The sequence below is a fragment of the Aotus nancymaae genome, unplaced genomic scaffold (assembly GCF_030222135.1).
Source record: "Aotus nancymaae isolate 86718 unplaced genomic scaffold, 86718_ANA_hifiasm-v0.15.2.pri h1tg000003l, whole genome shotgun sequence".
In the NCBI taxonomy this organism is placed as follows: Eukaryota; Metazoa; Chordata; class Mammalia; order Primates; family Aotidae; genus Aotus; species Aotus nancymaae.
This window is the reverse complement of record NW_026988414.1, coordinates 32133692-32150907: the sequence shown is the minus strand read 5'-3', so window position 1 is coordinate 32150907 and position 17216 is coordinate 32133692.

Sequence of the window (17216 nt, the reverse complement as noted above, 5' to 3'; positions counted from 1 at the left end):
TCTAAAGACTCAGAATGGGTGTACACACACACAGAAAAACACATATGTAAACAATTTAATATTAGTCTTTCAATAGAGAAACCATAGAAAGGCATGCCCTCTCTAAAAAAACAGGATATTATCTTTTTTAACAGAGATTAGTGATACTCTATAATTAGAGATGCTCATGAAAGGAGATTCCCATAGAAAAGGAAAAGAGAAGATCACCTTCTAAAAATCTAAGGGAATCAACCCCAAACTTAAGTAAGGTAAACAGTTGCAGATGTCAAGGTGATATTTAATAAACAACTCCTGAGAACTTGATATAAATTGCCAGAAAATATCATAAAATAGCAACACACAACATCAAACAATGTATTAATTCAACTAATGTTTATGAAGAGCCTACTACATGCCAAACCATGTTCTCAGCACTGGGGTTAGAGCCAAGAACAAAATAGACAAATCTCTGTCCTCAGGAAGCTTTCTTTCTAAGGAAGGGAGACAGGCAAAGCATGAGTAAATTGTGTCACACCTTCGAAGCTCAGTGCTGTGAGAACAATGAGCAGGTTAGAGAGAATAAGGAATGCAAGCAATGAGCATGGGATTATACTTTTAAATAAGATGGTCCAGGCCATTGAAAAGATCACATCTGAGTCAAGACCTGAAGGCCAGTGAAGTCACCATATGGATATTTGAGAAAAACGTGTTCAAAAGACAGAGGAATCGGCCAGTGCAAAGCCTGTCAGGTGGGAGCCTCCCTGTTGTGTTAGAGAAACATCAAGGCAAGAAGAGCGCAGTGGCTGCTGTGTAAATGTTGGGGTGGGGGCAAAGGAACATCACATACACACCTTGGAGACCTCCGTATGGTAGGAAGGACTTGGCCTTTACTCTGAGTGCTTGAAGAACTCAGGCTTTATGAAATATGGAGTCACACAGGTATTTAGCAGAAGAGTGTCAAAATAGGACTTGGATTCTAAGCAGATCATTTTAGTGGCTGTGTTGAGGCACATCTCCACTGCCACCCTCTCCTCCCCTCCTGCTCTGGCTCCTACCTCCATCATTACCAACTTCAGTTAATGTGGATAATAGAGGCTTGGGCCAAGGTCAGGGCAGTGGAAGTGATAAAAAAAAGGACACGTTCTGGATGTATTTTAAGGATAGAGGCAACAAGATTTCCTGAGATGACGTGTGAGAAGAAAAGGAGAGCTCAGGATATGGGTCTTGACCATCTGGACATAATATCTAATAATTAACATAATATAAGACACATGGGAACTACTGGAAGAAGATGCTAGAAGCTTATGATATACTACTTTTTTTTTTTGAAGTGGAAACAATGTTTTCTTTTTATTTTTTAACAAGTTTTCTTGGAGGTGCACATGCCTAAGAATTGTATGTACTATTTCTTTAAAGTCCTAAATTATACCTTATGTTTAAAATTTTAAAAAGCGAAATATAACTCCACATCTGTACGGCAAAACTTTTGATAATTTGTGGCAAAACAGCCATTATTAGCTTTTTCTGCCAAGTCATCCTTGAGTCTAGAAAACATAGAGAAGAAAAAAAAAAAAGAAAAGAAAAAGCCATTATTAGCTTTTAAGTTGTTTTGTTCCTAGAAAGTACTCTGCCAGCATTCTCTACAAAATGTTAAACCACTTGTAATATAATACTTTAACAAAGGAAAGGCACAATTAGTGTACACATTCCCCTACTTCTGCCCAAACACATGCATCCAAAGATCATTTTTTAAAATGTTCATTTTTTAATGCTCAAAGCAGGTATTCTATGGGCATCGAATTCCAATTTGCCTTGCAAGGAACTTTTAAAACTCTTCTGAATAAAGTAGTATGATATACTACTACAATGAGGACTTTATCGGTCTTGTTCTCCTCTGTATCCCTAGAACCTAGAACAATGCCTGGCACAAAACAGGCACTCAATAAATACTTGTTAAATAAATGCATGAACAAGTGAATAGTAATTATTAAAATCTCCTCTCTGAGCTAAGTTTAAATTGGCAGTTCTCAAACTCTAGCATGCACGGAAATCACCTCATTAAAAAACAGATTGTTGGACTCCCTCCCCAGAGTTTCTGATTCGGTAGGTCCGTGATGGGACCCAAGAATTTGCATTTGTAAAAAATTTCTGGGCTATGCAGATGCCACTGCTTTGGGGACCACACTTTGAGAACCACTGGTTTGAACTATGTGGCAGTGTGGTCTGACAGAGATTACCTCCCTACCAAGCCTGAGGCGAGCTTGACTCCTGCTTCCTTGCAGGCTTTCACACCACAGCCCTTGGACCAGCTTTCATTGGTCAAATGGCTTCAACCCTTCCTGACCACTCAAGGTTCTTTCTCATTCTTACTCCTTACAACTTTCCCTTTTGGTTTTCAGTATAGCCATGTCGTTTTAAATTTATAAGTAACATTTCTCTCTCCCTCTCTCTTTCACACACACACACAATTAGTGTTAATAAGCAAAATACTGTACCTCATTAAGGCTCTAATTTGCATTTCTTCCAAATACATATTAGCTCTTTATTCTTACCCTATCTGATAGTTTGCCTTTGGTTATGTAAAAAATTTCTAATTTTTATGTAGTCAAATCTGCCAGCCTTTTTTCTTTGTGATTTCTTCAGTCGTTTGTAAACTTCCTTGCTTTCCCCTAATCACCAGAAATTTTCTGTTTTTTGCTTATATGTCTGCATTTGACTGAATTCTTATACATTTGGCCATTTACGACATCTGGAATAATTCACCTCTGATATGCAATGGAGTCTAAACAAATTTTCCCCCAAATGGTAATCTATTGCCTAGCACAAGCTGTGGCACACAGTGTGCTCTCACTGAATGTTTCCATAATTATAGAACACATCTCCATACTTTGTAGCAAACAATCCTACTCTTCTCCCATTGAACTCTGTTTTATTTGGGGATTTGGATAAGCACAGTGCTTACCATCTTACCAGCCACCATCACTGCCTGCCTATATACACCCTTTAGGAAAAGCAAATTTCTCTTGGAAATATTCAGTCCTTTTCAAGTAGTAAATCAGCAATCAGAGTCTGTCAGAAAACATTTAAGCATTAACTAGAGGCCAAAATCCAAGTGCCCCTCCAGGTCTCTGACAGCAAACAGAGACATGAGGATTGGAAAAGAAGAGGTAAAACAACCTTATATGCAGATGATCTGATTCTATATGTAGAAAACCCAAGGGAATTTGAAAAAAATCTACCACAGATAATAGAATAATGTAATTTAGTAGCACATTATAAAAATCAATATATTCACACCCTCTCATAATCTTTTTCCAGAATATCAGACCTAAAAAATGAGGAGACTACACTCTATTGAGGGGCATCAACCTTGTTACAACCAAGAAATCCTTTGTTAGTTTTATGGGGGGTTTTGGACGCCATTTTTAGAAAGCAAATGTCTACCAAATAAACAGCATTTATTTTTAAAAAACTCAACATATGGAAATCAATAGCTTTTCCTGAATCTAAACATGAATAAACTGCATCTCAATCCAAACTGAGGCATATTTTACAAAATAACTGGTCCGTACTCTTCAAAAATGTCAAAGTCAAGAAAGGCAAAGAAAGGCCAAGGAACTGTTCCAGAATAAAGAATGTAAAGAGACATGACAACTGAATGCATTGCATGATCCTGAAATAGATCCTGTACTGGGGAAGAGGAGGCAAAGAGGATACAGAACATTATTGGTTCAATTGATTAAAGTTAAATATCAGTTGTAGATTTAATAGAAGTGTTATGATGTTAAATTTTATTAACTTTAAAACCATACTGTGATTATAAAAGAAATGTTCTTGTGCTTAGGAAATACACACTGAGGTATTTAGGGGTAAAAGAACACAATATCTCCAACTTTCAAATGGTTTGGGGGAAAAAAATATATATAGAGAGAGAAAAAATGATAAATGGGTCAAAATGTAAACAATGAGTGAAACTAGGTAAAGGGCACATATGTACGTGCCTTGCACTATTTTTTGGATCTTCTTTAAGCTTGGAATTATATAAAAATAAATGTTTTATAGAAAAGTTGTAATCCTCATGTTTACAAACATAAACTCGCTAGAAGATAAAATGGAAGACAAGGCCTATTTACACAAACACCTAACATAAACCTAACAAATATCTAAAACCCTATGAGAAAGTGAAAACATTCCCCAAAGACACACACAAAAAAATTTTATAAACAAAATAATGTTCTTGGTTAGAAAGTCTCAAATTCAGAAAAATGTCAGTTCTCCCTAAGTTAAATTACAAATCTATTGTGATCCTAATAAAAATAAATTTTTTTCTTCCAGAGATTGACAAGTTGATTATAAAGTTCATTTCAAAAGCAAGTAAGCAAAAGTAATTCGAAAATCTCTGGAAAAGAAGCACAAGTGGAGAATGGGGCTAGCCCTAGCAGATATTAGAACATAGTTTAAAGGTTCTATCATTAAATATGCAGTATTGGCATACAAATAAAGCAATATAACTGAATAGAAACTCCAGAAATCAACCCAGTTTCATAAGAAAATTTAATGTATGATGAAACAAATCAGTAGTGCAAAAATGATTTGGAATAAATGGATAGCCAGATGGAAAAAGACAAAATTTGATCCATCCCTCACATCATGCACTAGGATAAATTCTAATTGGATCAGAGATTTAAATGTGGAGGGAGGGAAGGAAAGAAAGGAAGAGGGAGGGAAGGATGGAAGGAAGAAAGGGAGAGAGGGAGGGAGGAAGGAAGGGAAGAACGAAGGAAGGAGGGAAGGGAGGAAGGGAGGGAGGGAGACAGGAAAGGAAAAAGGAAGGAAAGAGGGAAAAAAGAAACCATATTGGTGTTAAACGTATGGGTCAATCCTTCCACAGCCTAGGAATGGGGAAAGGTTTTACACTATGACTCAAAATCCAGAAGCTATAAGAAAAAGATTGATAGATTTGACTATGCAAAAATTAAAAATCATTAAATTTTGCATAGCAAAACACACCAAAAAATAGTGAAAGGCAAATGACAAGCTGAAGAAAAGGAAACATTAACAACTTGTATCACAGACAACAGGGCAATCCTAATATATAAAGAACTTCTAAAAACAGAGACTAAAAAGAGCAACAACCTATAGAAAAATGAGCAAGAGCTATGTACAGACTGGCATAGAAAAAGAAATGCAAATAGCTCTTGATCATATGAAAAGATGCTCAATATAACTTACAATAAGGGAAACACAAATGAATAGGACACTGAGATAGCATTCCAAAAGTTTGACAACTGACGAGATTAGTGAAACAGGCACTGTCATGCATGGCTGGTGGGAATGTAAAATGATATGATCACTACAAAAGGGAATTTGGCAATATCTATCAAAATCATATATGCATTTACCCATTGACCCAGCTATCCCACTTCTAGGAATCTATCCCAAAGACCCAGTGGCAAAAATACCAGAAGAGATATGCACAGGGCTACTCACTGCAGTATAATTTTCTATGTCTTTTTGTCCAATAATTCATTGAATAAACTACGATGCCTTTACATAGTTGAGACCCAAAAAGGGATGATGTGTGTGTGTGTGTGTCCTAAGACATACATACACTTTGTCTTAGCTATATTTTATTTCTAGAATTTTATCCCATACAAAGATGACTGAAAATAAAGTTTGAACACCTGGATGGTTTGTCATATGGAGCAATCAGAAACAACCTACATGTCCCACAGCAGGGGATCGGTTAAGCAAAGGGTTTGTAATGAATACAAATAATTGAAGAGCTCCCTTCTCCAAGAAGTCTTCCCTGATGCCCACGTTTACACAGCTCACTGTGAGTGCCTCTCTATGGCACTCCTCTGCTGATGCCTTGCTTTTGAAGGATTTGTTTAGGGATGTGTTTCTTCCCTAGACTGAAAGTATTACCATTCACTACATCACTGAGCAGTTTGGGAATAACATGTGTTCTGATTCTGGCCAATGAGCTGTGTGGGAGGGGTTTTTATAAGGGCTTTTTGGAAAGGTTTTCTTATCCTAGAGAAGACCACAGGAAAGACAGTGTTTCTCTTCAAGGCATCTCCATGCTTGAACAGGATGCTTGGAACTGCTGCAGCCAATTGCTTCTACCCTGAGGTTGAATTTAATACTAGGAATGGTGGAGCAGAGAAGTGGGGGGTCCTTGCTGACATCCCTAAGCTGCTGACTCAATCATCCCCTTAGCCCACCTACCCTCTGGAATCCCTAGAACATGAGAGAACCCAAGAATACATTTTCTTTCTATAGAAGTTAGTTTGGGTTTCTGATCATGGCGGTTGAAAGCCTCCTAAATGAGTCACTAGAAAATGGTAAGCGGTCCAAATTGGCTAGAGCAGAAAGTACCTGAAAGGAGAGGTGGCTGGGAAGGTAGGCTGGGAGCAGACTTCACAAGCCCCTGCATGCCAGGTCAAAGAATCTGTAAATAATGGGGAGCCATTGACAGTTTTGGTAAGTAATGGGGAGCAGACTCTCGGAACAGATGGGATAAATATTGGTGCAAATGCTTGGTGTAGCTAGCAAAGGACCCAATTAGATTCAGACTTCTCTCTGCTGAGAGAAAAAAAAATGCATCTTTCGAGCAGCATCTTAACCAGACTGGGAACAGTATGGAAAGGACGTAGGCGTGAGTGACGACCAGGTTCCCGGGCATTGGTCTCAATGGTCACACTCATACACAAATGCTGCCCTTGGCTGCAGCCTCACCAGCGTCATGTGTGAAACCAAACAGTTGGTTTCTCCGCTTTCCTTGGCAATGGCAAAGCCCCAGTTGGAGCCCCGTGTTTGTGCTAAACTCCAGGCGGCACAGTTCTGATTTATAACTTTTTAAATTATTACAAATGTGATTTCTTTTCATTGTAGAAAAATTGGAAAAGGCATATAACAAAAAGAAAAATAAAATAGTTTTTAATCTATCTCCCAAAGATAAATCATTGATAACGTTTTGTTGAATCTATTCCAGACTTTGTTTCTCTCTCTGGGTATACATTTAGTAGACAAAAATGATATCGGAACCTATATATTGTTTCATAATTTTTTTCACTCAGCAATATATTGTGAGTGACTTCTCATGTCAATTAATATTTTCTACAACATTATTCTTAATGACTCTATGAATTTCATTCTAATAAAATATCATGATTACTCAACCACTGTTCATGGTTGAATATTGATACTATTTCTAGTGTTTTTCTATGATATACATAAATGATGTTGCAATCAGTAGCCTTTTACATACACATAGTTTGCAAACTTTGTCCAGTCATCATTTTAGAATAGAATTCCAGAAGTAAAATTGCTAAACAAAGGCCAAATAAAATAAAAACTGAAGTTAAAAATTTTGAATTCTCTTTTAATGAATTATATGGTTTTCCAATGTACATATTTCCAAGCTTAAATAAATGTCTAGATAATTCAATATATATCTACATATACAAATATATACATAACTAGATAATTTATATTTATAAATAAATATACTTATATATTTAGTATATGAAATAAACATGTATATGATTTGTTCTTCATAAGAACGGTAGAACTATTGTGCTCATCTGAAAATTCAGAAGTAGTGTATGTCATCTTGTCCTCCCAACATACACATCTCCCTCCTGAAATTGGATGGGACTGGGTTTTCAAAGCAGAGCCACCAAGCCAACAGCTATCACCCAGGCATAAAGAGAATCAAGTCACGTTCAAGATGTGAGAGGATTTAGAGGGTCCTCCCTGACTTGGGGATTGGGTGACTTTTTTGGAAGAGCCAGAAACGTCCTTATGAGCCAAGCCATGGACTGGATGTGAGGCCTCCCTTGTCCTCTCCTACCCTGGAGCCCTGGAGCAGTGCTCTGCTGGCAGGGAAGAAGCTTTCAAGCTCGCAGAGTCTCCTCTGATCCTCCACTGTCATGGACTGTACCTATGTACAGTCTCACCCTAGGGCACAACAGAGACCTAGAATCTCCAGCCTCTTCCACCAGATGATTCACATCCTAGAGGCTCTCCTTATTGCTTCCTCTGGGTGATGAGTGCATCGCCTTCAAGAATGATGCAGACAACAGCAGCCAGTATTCATTCAGCAAGTTTAGAGGGCACCATGAGACTCCATCATCTCAGCCTATCCTCCCAACTGCCCAGTGAGTTAGATACAATAGACATCCTCACCCCCAGTCTGTAGGTGAAGAGACTGAAGCTCAAAGAGGTGAACTGACTAACTCAAAGTTGTAGAGCTGTTAGCCACTGATAAGGTTTGGATCTGCGTCCTACCAAATTTCATGTCAAATTTTAATCCCTAATGTTGGAAGTGGGGCCTGATGGGAGGTGAGTGGATCATGGGCGTGGATTTCTCATGAATACTTTAGCATCATCCCCTTGGTGTTGTTTTCATGATAGCAAGATCTGGTTGTTTAAAAGTGTGCAGAGCCTCCCCCCTTCACTCTCTCTTGCTCTGGCTTCCGTCATATGAGACTCTTTGCTCCCCTTTACCTTCTGCCATGATTGGAAACTCCTTGAGGCCTCCCCAGAAGGAGAAGTTGCTATGCTTCCTGTATAGCCTGTAGGAACCCAATTAACTGTGACCGAATTAAACCTCTTTTATTTATAAATTACCCAGTCTCTGTAGCTATGTGGAAACTAACTAATATAGCCACAGAGTCAGGACCTGACTTAAGACTCAGGTTAGGAAAGAACCCAGTTACCACTCTGAGTTTCTTTTTGCCAGAGCCATACTACTTGCAATCCGACTACATGTTCTGTCCTCTATTCTCATATCATTTTTCTTTTATCGTGGACCCAGGGCTCTCAGTTGGTTTCCACACTCATATTTGTGGCCATGGGTGAGATGAAAATTATCTTTTCAATTGGTCTTTCTCTAATTCCTCTTCTATCTGCTTCTCTGGGATGTAAAGGTCTATATCAGTCATGAGCTCCAGTCCTCTACCACCAACAGTTTCTGTGATGCTCAAGAGATTAATAATATTGCTACCAGCTATTGCTTCCTGAGTACTTTCTCTAGACCAGGCATTATTCTAAGCATTAGCATCTCAATACTCATTATGACCCGATGAGCAGTACTGGTTAGATCGGGGTCCCTGCCCTGGGCCTCACACTTTAATAGATCCCACTCTGCCCCTGCTCTGTGTTCCTTCTCATGGGTTGAGGAGCCTGCAAAGCCAAGGATTCAACAAGCCAAGGAACTTGTGACACCCAAATATCATGGACTTCACAGCTTAAACATTCTTAAACCTACTTCCAGGGCCTGTTCAAGAGATCACTGACATCGGACACATTGCTCTGCTGGCATGCTTATCCTGGGCCACAGGGTTTCCAAGGAAATGCTGCTTACAGAAGGCAGTGTGTGTGTGTGTGTGTGTGTGTGTGTGTGTGTGTACACATGCATGTGCTTGAAGCTATGTGCTAGGCCCTTCGAAGTATAAGAGTTAGGGTGTGGGTAAGAGCAGGGGGACAGGCCATAAATAGAGGACCTCCATTTGGACTCTTGCCCCACTCACTGCAAATTTTAGGGGAAAGCCTACCTATGGGAGGTAGGCACTATTAAAAATCCCCGTGTAGGGATTTGAGCCACATAGGCTATAAGGAACCCCAGGGTCACACAGCCAGCAAGAAGTGGATCCAGGATTTGTACTCTTAAGCACCATACTCACTTCTTCTACTCCTTCTCAATTGCCATGGCTTCCTGGAAAACTGCAAAACACAGAGAAAGACAAATTCTATTGACCTCATGATGCTTGCCAGCATTAGGAAGTAGGCAAAGGGACATCTCAGGCCCTATCCAAAAGGAGTATGTTAAAGGCTAGAACCTCCTTTGCACAGCAGGGTTTTCACAGTTTATTCCCCACCTCCAATCAACAAGACAATCCATTTCATCTGATAATCAGCAAGAATGTTAGCTGGAGAAACAGAGGAAGCAGCCAAAAGACTTTTGCTCTATTGGAGCTGTTCCTCCTTGGTAATCTCACTCAGTGATTTCCACTGGGAACTTTGGGACAAAGATCACGTGTCTGCGAGAACCAGAGCAGCTCTTGATGGACCTGGGTGTCTCCACTGTCTTGAAGTCAAAGGCGTTTGATCTAAGACATGTCCTCCTTATTGTCCAGCTTCAATGAGTTGGGCAAATACCATTTAAAAAAATAAAGTATTAAATATCAAATAAGAAAAGATAAAGTCAAAGGTTGGCTATCCCATAAACCCTCATCCATAGATTAAAAAGACCAGGAATAATGCTAGCAAAAAGGGGAAGCAATAGGTAATTAAAATTATTGCGAAAGGCAGTTGACTTCGTTGTAATTCACTTCAATTCCATGGTGAGTTGCTCTTTATAACCTTTTGGGTGACAAACCTTAAAAGTGTCATCCCCGTCCTTTTGCTTCTTGCTATGGTACACATAGTACACACACACGTCCAAGACATGGCTGTGTCACTGACTTTCTCCATGATGTTTTCCAACCTCTCCATTAGTTCATCATGCAACCTATGAAATGGGACTGCAAGGCATAGCATAGTGTGACTACAATTTGGGGTTTCAGTTCCAGGATAACAATGGACAAATAGCATTCAAAGAGGCCAGGTCAGAGTGGCAGACTGAAGCCAAAGCTGTTTTCTGGAGTCAGGGCGGACAGTGTTTTGAGCTGAGTCAAGCATAAACTGGAGTCAATATCAAGGCAGTGACTGGACAGGGATTTGCAGGGCAAACCAAATCATCCCACCAGGTTGTAATTTCTCAGCATGAGGTCCGTTTGTGGAGCTAAGCACATGCCTTCCTGATCCTTCTGTGGGCTGTCTTAAAGGCACCATTCACCACTTGCTAAGGCGTTGAATCAACGAACCACCTGTGGGCCAAACCATGGCATTGGGGTCACTCTGCACAAGGGTAAGACCTGGAAATCAAATCACTGGGTACCTGATATATTCATTCTGTTCAGCCACATCCATTCACTCATTTAAAAATACTTATTGAGCACTGATCATATTCAAGTCTTGTGCTAGGCTCTGAGGATTCACAGGTAAATAAGGCATTGTCCTTGCCCTCAGGGAGGGAACATTTCAGTGGGATTGAGACACATGGACTTAGACCACGTCAACAGATTGTGTTAGTTACAGCAATAAGGGCCTGAGAAATTATTGTGAAGGACCTCTGAGTATCACATGGAAGACTTCACAGAAGAAGTAGCTTTCAATGGCAAAAACTGCAATTACTTTTGCACCAACCCAATAATTCCAAACATGCACAAGTGAACCAAATTAAGATAAAGTGGTAAGGGAATGTTCTGGTAGAGGGGTCAGCTAGCTTGTCCAAAAGTGAGGGTTTCCTAGGCTATGCCAGAACTGCTTGGAATTCAGAGACACCAGAGCAAAGGGAGTGGGGGAGAAGAGGGGTGGGATGCAGAGGCAGGCAGTGAGAGCTGAAGCTCAAGAGGCAGCCAAGGCCATGCTAAGGGTTGTGGACATCATCTACAAGATAGTGGGAGCCACTGAAATGGTTTAGGGAGAAAGATGGCCAGACTCACCTTTTATAAAGACCACCATGGCGAATAACTTGGAGGGGGCAAGGCTGGGGGTAGGGAGACCTCACCTCTGAAAACTGATAAACTGATTTCAAAATAAACAAGATTTTCTTCTTCTGCTTCTCAGCTGACTATTATTTATTCATTAACATTTACTGAGTATCCATTCAGTGTCAGGCTCTATAGTAGGGACCAAAGGTAGGAAGAATAGGACACTGGCCTTGCTATGGTGTGGCCAACCACTCTGCGCAGCTCTGTGCATGTGATGGATTTGTTTAAGGGTACTTGTCATTGGAACTTAAGCACATGGTACTTGCTATGAAAGGCACCACAAAACCTCCCGCTTAAGCTTTGGTTTTGATGAGAAGGCAGCACTCCCATCCCGCTTAATCCAATTAAAAGAGCTCTCCCTGGCTGTGAATGGCAGTCTGGCCACGCAAAAACCTGGCCATAGAGCATGTCCCATTCCTCAGCCCGGCCCAGGCTGGTGGGCCCGTCCTCCTCCCCTGAGCCGTTTCCACGGGCTGCTGGCCATACTCTGAAAAATGCACAGGTTGCCAAACTGTCAGCAAAAGCTTTAATGAATGGTTCTAATTACATTCAAGTAGCAGAGCCCACTGCCATTTTAATCAAATCTGGGCCTGGCAAGCTCTTTGGCAGGAATACAAGAGAAAGCCTCATGAAAATCCTGCCAAAACACTAATCACCTTTTATCCGAAATTTGCTTGATGGAGGCCTGGATGCAAAATGCTTAGGGGGAAGGAAGAAAAATACACCAACAACATTGTTTGGATATTTTAAGGAGCTTATTTTAGGGCTTGCCATAAATTATTCCATGTGGGGAGGAGAGAAAATTCCAAATCAGGAGTTGCCGGGTGACTTCCCTTCAGGAACACAGTCCTCACAGAGAGGGCAAACCTCTGTGGGCTGAGACCCAGGCACTGTCAGCCAGGTCCTGGCTCACACTCCACACCACCAGAGACATATCCACAAGGCCTTGTCTGAGACCTTCCCCGCATCCAGCTTTGGGTTACAAAAGGCACCCAGCCCTGCTCTGCGTCTTTGCATCATCTCAGACCTATATCCTGAGCCTAACTGGAATTCTTCCTATCTAAACCTGGGTGGTAATTAATCCTTTTTTTTTTTCAAAAGATGGCTTTCATAGTAACCACTGAGATTCTTAAAAAGGAAAGGACTTTCTCTACAAAATCATTCAGGGCAAGTGTACAGGCAATACAGGAAACTAAAACCCAGACAACCAGCCAGGGCAGAATAAATACACAGAAAGGAAAGGTTTGATGGCAAACCAGGTTCCTCTCCCCTGAGGCAGAACAAGAGGAGAAGGATTCAAATTGCAGCAAGAGGGAATTCATTTACAGATAAAAAAGAACTTCCTGACAATGAGGATAGACAGTAAATAGGGAACAGAGATAAGGGGTAAAATCTCCTTCACTTATTGACTTTAATCTCGGATACACTGTATCCCATCTCCAAAAGCTAGTTGCCCTCAGGTAACAAAACGAAGATCTTACTGCCTAATTTTATTACCTTAAACACCTCAGCCACACTTCAGCCAGTGGTTACCCCCAGCTGGTGGTTGGATTTTTTAACCTTAGATTGTATTTTCCACATATTTTTAATGTGGAAAAATAAAAAATAGTGAGATCTTTTTCCCCATAGTGAGATCTCTAAGAACCCTGGGATACAAAGGATTCTGGGGTCCTTGAAAGTGTTTGACACATGCATTTGGAAGTTCTTTTTAAATCCAGTCCCTGCCATTGACCAGTTATATGACCTGACACTCAGGTTTTCAGTTTTTCTCACTTATAAAATGAAGATTAAAATACTTGCTCTGCCTATACTATAGAGTACCTCTAAGGATTCAGTAAGATCATGCGTATAAAAGTGTTCTGCAAACACGAAAGCACTTTACAAATATTTGCTCTTTTTGAAATTTTAGTACAAATGTAGCTATAGAAGAGCCTGAAGATCTAAAGCTGAGTCTTGAATGTCACTATGTCACTCATTCACTAACTACATGAACTTGACCTTTGTTTCCTCATTTGTAAAATGGGTATAGTATTGCCTTACAGACTTGTCGAGAGAACTAGGTGAGGTAACAAATGTGAAAGCACTATGCAAAATAAAAGAGAAATATGATTACACCAGAACATGCACACTATGGGTTCTAAATTATACTTGTTGGATCCTGGAGATAGGTCAGGAATTAAAAAGTCATCCAAAGTCTGCAGCTTGATTTAAGGAGAACGAACACCTCAATGGACACGAGTTTCAACAGAATGAATGCCCATCCAAGCAATAGTTTCTTTGACTCCATTCAGGTGATGGAGTCCAGCGCTGGCTACCACATCACTAGAAGACCAGGTTGGGTGTCCAGTACCTCCTGGATCAGCCCTTCCAGAAAATAAAAGCATATTTAAAACCATAGAATATAATTCCTCTAGGACTTAGGTAACAAAGGCATTTTGTAAGTAAACTATAATAGATTTTTAAAAAAATCTTTAGCTGTGAAATAATTGAAGGTCATGAAATAAGACCTCCTTTCCCATGTGAAGAATTTGGACTTAAAAAAAGGGGGTCACATAACCAAAGATGAATAAAAAAGTGTGGTGGGGACACTTAGAACAGTGTTGATAAACAGGCCAGAGCGCAGAGGGGTATAGCGAGTTCTCCAGTAAGAACCTATAAGGAAGGACAGGAAAGTGGATGGGGGTAGAAACTTGCAAGAACAGAGTTAGGAAAGCTAAGGACTAAAATAAGCTCGGAGATAAAAAGCAGAAAGAGGAAGAGGAGGGGAAAGAATGGAGAAAGAGGAGAAGGAAGAAGAAGAGGAGGAAGATGGGGCAGAGGACGGGAAGGAGGAGAAGGAAAATAAAAAGAGGGAGAGAAAAAAATCCAACAAGTTGGACAGCAGCATTCCTGACATGAGATCCTTGAACGTAAATTTTGTGGAATCTTATTAAGGGCTGTAACAAGGAAAAGAACAACTATGGTTAAATAAGTTTCAGAATTGTTGGATTATACAGTTAATAAAGTTGTTTATTGTGGAACGTTTCAGAGACTTTAAAATGCTAATGTGTGCTGAACATCTCTAAGAACAAGAAGATAAGTTTGTATACGTCCCAGACTTATTTGACCACAGGACTATTTTTTTTTTCCTTTTTCATAAGGTATCTTGCAGAAACAGTACTTCACAGAACCATTTGGCTTAAAGAACACTGGTGCCTGGGTGTGGTGGCTCACGCCTATAATCTCAGCACTTTGTAAGGCCGAGGTGGATGGAGCACTTGAGATTAGGAGTTTGATACCAGCCTGGCCAACATGGTGAAACCCGTCTCTACTGAAAATACAAAAATGAGCTGGGTGTGGTGGCAGGTGCCTATAATCACAGCTACTGGAGAGGCTGAAGCAGGAGTATTGTTTGAACCTGGGAGATGGAGGTTGCAATGAGCTGAGATCATGCCACTGCAATCCAGCCTAGGCAACAGTGCTAGACTCTGTCCCCCGCACCCCCCCCCAAAAAAAAGAGCCTCGGGAACATTAGAAATTCTGGTCATTCCATTCCTTCATTTATGTATTCATTCAACAAACATTTATTAGCATTTACTATATAGTAGGCCCTATCCCATGCTCTGGGAATACAGTAATAAGCAAGACAGATGAGGTCTTTGCTCCCATGGAAGTTCTATTTTGTGGAGAAAGATATGAACCGTAAACAAATATATGAAGAAGATTATGGTGGGCTGGAAAAGAACCACCCCCCACAGACGTTTATCTTTTACTTTCTAGAATATGTGAATGTTGCCTTATACAGCAAAGGGGATTTTGCAGATGTGATTGCATTAAGCATCTGGAGATTGGGAGATTATCCAGGGTTATCTGGAGGGGCCCTAAATAAAATCACAACAGCCCTTGTAAGAAGGACACACCTGTAATCCCAGAACTTTGGGAGGCTGAGGCAAGCAGATCACTTAAGCCTAGGCAAGATCAGCCTGGGCAACATGGAGAAAATGGATCTGTACAAAAAATACAAAAATTAGCTGAACCACTGCACTCTAGCCTGGACAACAGAGTGAGACCCTGTCTAAAAAAAAGAAGGACACACAGGATGATCAGGCAGAGAAGGCAGCGTGATGATGGAAGCAGAGAGGGAAAAGGTGATCTAATGTGGGGCCACAAACCAAGGAATGTGGGCAGCCCCCAGAGGCTGGGAAAGGCAGCTGTGGGATTCTCCCACAGAGCACCAGATGGAACCAGCCCTGCTAACATCCTGATTTTAGCTCCATGAGATTCTTTTCAGACTGCCAGTCTTCAGAACTATAAAATCATAAATTTATGTTGCTTTTAAAGTCACTAGGTTCATGGCAATTTGTTACAGTAGCAACAGGAAACTAATACTAAGATCCATATTAGCTGATGAGAAGACCTTTGAAGAAAACAAAAGGGGATGTGATGGTGACTGACCGGGCAGGGACAGGCTGCTGCTTTCAACCAGTGGTCAGGGGAGGTCACTCAAAGAGGCGTTAGTTGACAGTGACACTCAAGACAGCACTCCCCAGCTTCTCTGTTGCCTTGTTTCCTCCAGCAGGGAAAGGGGGCTCATTGGCAGTTCACTCTTTGATACTGTTGGTACAAAGAACAGAGACTCAGGTTCCTTCAAGGGATGAGAAGTTTATTAAAAAGATACACATGAAAATAAAGAAACTAAGAAATCCAGGGCTAAGTCCCAAGGAAATGGAAGGAAAGCAGCTACCAAACCAGGCTCCCAGAAAGATGAGGCTCTACATTGTAGGAACAGAGTTTTTCAGAAATAGAAAAGTTACCCAGGATCCACAGCAGGCCTGACACTAATGATACTGGAAATGGGGAATCTTAGCCTAAGTCTTCCTATTAAGCTGACTCCTATCTCTGCCTCTGCTTCTCCTCATGTGTCTTTCTGTCTTTGTTCCAAATGCCAAGGGATCACTACCATAAACTTTTGCATTAAACTCCACAAAAGAAAATCCAATTGGTCTAAATCTTCACCATCATACCTCATTTGTCTTTGACCAGCCTAGAGATTGGTTGCTTGTGGGTCAAGCGCCCATTTTGACCCAATCAGCTATGGCCAACATAGCCAGGTTGCTTGGTCACCAATGCATAAGGAACTGGTTAGGACCACAGCAGGGGGAAGAGGGGATCAGACTGTTTCTTACTGAAAAGGCTGTGGGTGGAACTCAGCACAAGGACTTATCTCAATAAGTCCAAATTCCTAAAAAGGAAAACTACTTATATCTTACCTCAATAATGTTAAACACATACACATCTGGGCGCAGCAGCTCATGCCTGTAATCCCAGCACTTTGGGAGGTGGATCACCTGAGATTGGGAGTTCAAGACCAGCCTGACCAACATGGAGAAACCCTGTCTCTACTAAAAATACAAAATTAGCCGGGTGTGATGGTGCATGTCTGTAATCCTAGCTACTCGGGAGGCTGAGGCAGGAGAATTGCTTGAATCCAGGAGGCGGAGGTGGCAGTGAGCCGAGATTGCACCATTGCACTCCAGCCTGGTCAAAAAGAGCAAAACTCCATCTCAAACACACACACACATACACACACACACACACACACAGACACGATGCAAAATAACAGTACCAAAACTTACATATACCTTCCTGCCTTTT